The sequence below is a fragment of the Phalaenopsis equestris genome, unplaced genomic scaffold (genome assembly GCF_001263595.1).
Source record: "Phalaenopsis equestris unplaced genomic scaffold, ASM126359v1 Scaffold000261, whole genome shotgun sequence".
Lineage (NCBI taxonomy): Eukaryota > Viridiplantae > Streptophyta > Magnoliopsida > Asparagales > Orchidaceae > Phalaenopsis > Phalaenopsis equestris.
Genome location: NW_018164703.1, coordinates 159,013 through 163,635, shown reverse-complemented (window position 1 = coordinate 163,635; position 4,623 = coordinate 159,013).

Below are 4,623 nucleotides of genomic sequence, written 5' to 3'. Positions count from 1 at the left end.
TATATATATATATATAAACTCTTCTATTTATGTTTTACACAGATCCAACTGACACTGGGAGCACTCGAAGAGTACACATGTGAGATTTAGAGAACCAGAATCTGAAGGAGGAAATATAGGTCACCCCTCTGAGGCGAGCAAACTACCGACCCTCAGTGTCAGGCATAAAAAAGTCTTGACACTAAACTCAAAACAAGTAAAAGCTATGTAGGTGGTTCTCTACTTTACAACGACATATTCTGCGAAGAGTACGTCGCAAATCTCTCCAGCAACGAGTCTCTCCGGTTACCTTGCGAATGCAGTAACAAGATCTGTCAAAGCCTTCATGAAAGAAGAGAACCAACCAAGCAAATGAGACACTGTTTTGTAAGACTTGACCCAACCATAACTAGTAGTCATTCCAAAGATCTGATTATTCAAACTTCATGTGATTAGGAAGTTTTCAGGTCTGTTTGATCAAAGTGATTCATAATTCTGCATTAATTGCATCTTAAACTCTATAAATACAACCCCACCCCTCTCTTAAGAAATGGAAGAAGAGCTTGAGGCTTTTAGAAGAGCAGAAGTCCAACACCACTTTCGTCATCGACCACTGTCAACCATCGTTTACCACAGTTGACCGCCACCTGTCGATCGTTGTCGATTGCTATCGTTCTCTTTTTGTTCCTTCCAACAAGTTTGTCTGTACGTCAATATTGTAACTTGGGAGGTCGTCTAAACTTTTCTCGTCTATGAGAGAAGTGGTTGCAACTGTAATTTTTATTTATTGTGGAACTCTTCAACCGGGGTTTTTCCCTTTACGGCTTTTCATGTAAAAAATATTTTCTCTCTTCTAAGTGTGAGTTAAATATTTGTATCATGCTAAGATGATAATACATTACTCTATTGTGACAAATTTTCTATTACGCATCAGCTAGGCGCCGTTTGTGAGAAACGAAGCACAGGCCGACACTGTCTTGAACTTAAAGACGCTGAGCCTCTTCTTTATTTCCAAGTGATACACATCATACAATTAGCGAAGGAACCTCCTTTGCATTTTAAAGATCATCTTTGAGCATTCTTTGATGTGGGGAGTAACATTCACTGTAATATCGAAAGGTCATTCACGTCAACGTCCCAATAATGATTGTAGTGAGGTTGTCTTCTTGCATCAAAATGTCATTTACGCTAACGCCCTCAGGCACGATTGTAGTAGAATAGTCATCCCGCATTTTATTCAGACAAAAAATCATTGAAAACTGTACCTAGGTTGCGGGTAATCCTTGTCACCAATATCAATTTATCAGTGCCCCTCACTATACTAAAGTTCCTCTTCAACTAGATCAAGAAGTGAATCTCTTGAAGGCTCGATACATGGGTTGCTTTACAAGTTTGTGTGGAAAAAGCCCCTGCTAGGGGCAAAAGATTCAAAAGCAGCAACTAATGAGATGCTAAACATTTTCCTTGAGTATAACTACAATTATATTTTCATGAAAACGTATTGTCCTTTGAGACATACACCCCAGTCTTGAGAAATGGAGAACATCTCTGACACCTCATTTTGGGCTTAATGAATCCCGGGGAGACTCGATCCAACATCTTCCATCACTAGCTACATTCATAAAAAAAAAAAGGTTTTAAGTAACAGCTAATTCCTTGAAGGATTTTATTGACATCTTCCATAACATGTTATAGTCATTAAACAAAAGCTTCGACCAACAGCCTAAAATTGCTCAACCATCCACAGTGAATTTCATATAAGTTTATCGTTAATGTTGTTGAGCATCTCTGAATATACAACACATGATGGGTTTTACATCCTTAGCAGAATCTCCTTTCAAGTTTGCTCCAACGCAGGCAACAGTCAAAAGACAGACGCACTTCGACTAACAACCTAAGAAAAGTCAAACATTCACAATGGTAGAGAATGTCTCAATTTGTACTTCTAAAAGTTGAAACAAATATAAAAGACTTGATGGGAAGATACAATACCCCTGAAAGTCGAGCTTAAGAGGCAATACACAATAGAAAGTTACCATTCCCTTGGAAGTCGAGCTCAAGAGGTAAGACTTGACGGGAAGATACGGTACTCCTTCAAGTCAAACTCAAGAGGCAATAAGCGATGAGAAGATATGGTGCCCCTGGAAGTCAATCCCAAAAGGCAAGACTCGATAGGAAACTACCATGCCACCGGAAGTCAAACGCAAGAGATAATACTCGACTGTAAGATATGTTACTCATTGAAGTTGAACCAAAAAGGCAAGACCCGATGGAAAGATAAAATAACCTTATAAGTCAAGCCTAAAAGATAAGACTCAATAGGAAGTTATCATGCCCCTGAAAGACGAGCGCAAGAGACAATTCTTAATGGGAAGCTAGTAGTGAATAGGGTCCTTATTAGAAAGACTTCAACATAGCAAGTGGTTGGCAGTGTCTCCACTTAAACACCTCAAAAGGCTACAAGTCTTTGAAAGCACATGTACTTCAAAAACTTCAAAAGGCTACAAGCCTCAATAAATACATGTACATCAATAACCTCATAATGCTACAAGCCTCAGAAGTTTACGAGCCTCGAAAGACATCAGTTCATTTCAAGCGCTTATAAGATATAAGCCTAAGAAGGTAGAAGCCTTAAGAGATGCATACCTAAGAAAGCTAAATCTCAGAAGGCACTAGCCTCAAAAGGTATGTGATTCCTTTTAACATGAAATGCACATGCTAAATTTGACTGCTGACTTATGCATAATCAAGAAGCCACAAAACCTCAAAAGACATAAGCCTCAAAAACAGTTAGCATAAAAAATACCTCAAAGTGGGAAAGTGACAACCCATAAATTGGGTAACAACACCCTATAAGTGAGACAAAAATAACCTCTGAAGCAACGACCAAATTTTAATTGCATCGAGTTGGAGAAAAATATACAGACATACACATCATCACTATGGATAAATGTCACATCAGACAATTGACTGACTATAAATATTTGTACAAGGACTATAACAAATAAGCTCATTTTTGAGTGGAGTTAGAATTACATCCCCAAAATTCAACTACTTCTATTTTTTTCATGGGTTCTCCAATATATCACCACCATAGAAGCATGAAAATATCCCCATCAAATGAGGTGGGAAAACTTCAGCTTTTCTTCATCTCATTCAGAATACTCAACAACAATAAGTAAGAAGATCCCGAGCCACCTGTTGGGTAGAGACAATGATAACTTTATTTATCTCAACGCATAAAAAAGAATCTCGTTGACAAGAATGACTTTGCTCTACATCTTCTTCAAGAAAGAAGATTTGTTGGTCGTATGCTATGCAGCTTGAGGATGATTTCCTTTTATACCTTAACAGAGAAAAAAGTTCTCGTTGATCGTCAGCTACACTTAATGGGGACGATTTTCCTTCACGTCACAGCATTAAAGAAAATCCAGTTGATCGCCAGCTACGATCGATGGTGACAACTTTCTTTTGCTTCGCAATGCGAAAGAGGATCTCGTCAATCGATTGTTACGCAAGTTGGCGATAACTTTATTCTTGTGGGAAATCTCAAATCACCTGCTATGTATGGATGTTGATTCCATTCGCTTCTTCATCTCCCCTACCTATTTATAGGCTAAAAAATTTCTCATATTGAGGATAAAAAAATATTTAAAATAATTATAATAAAAAAATTAAAATTCACATTAATTGTCTTGCCTTTGGTCTTCCCCCTTCCAAATAAAAAAATGAAGCGATTTTGTCGTTTAAAAAAAATCAAATAAAATAAATTATCCTTAAAGAAAAAAAGATTTTTTTTGTCATTAAGAAAAAAAAAGAAAAAAAAAAAACATTTCAAATATATATAAAAATAATAAATAAATAAATAAATGACCGTAGTAGAATTTTATATTTATAAATCTCTTATTCCCGAATGTATATGAATATAAATATTTCATATTGTCAAACATTTTTATACTTTTCGCCTCTATGTCAGGAAAAAAAATAATAATTTTGTGAACTTTGACATTCTAAATTTACTGTTTGTTCGGGGTACCTGCAGTTTATTAAAAAATAAATGTGAAACTACTGAAAAATAATCTGATGTTTAAAAAGCTGCGGAGACAATTACAATTTTTTTTAAAGTATGACCGTAGTTAGAAACAGTCATCGTACATAGCCAGGACAGTTGGGTAAGATCCTGTGATTTTTCCTTTTACGGGTTTTTCCACGTAAAATTTTTTTGGTGTCTCTGCTGTTTATTCTCTTACGACTGTGTATTGAATATTCGCATTACGCCAAGACGATAACTCATTATTTTACTGCCGCAAATTTTCTAGTAAACATCCAATATAATGCATGTTGTTCAGTTAATGTGCTTAAGAAATTGTATTAAGCAATACTCTCGTGTTTATTAGTGAGTTCACTATAGCTCATGAAGATTTTATTCAATTGTTTATTTAATTTAACATGATTTATTATAATAACAATATTTAATTAACCCAACTCTTAATATTGGATATACTTTGGTAATTATATCAAGCTACTATCACAATATTTTAAAATAAAATGATGAAAATGTGTTTTATATTTTTCTCTCTATCTTAACACATTATTTATATAAATATATGTATATATATATATATATATATATATATATATATA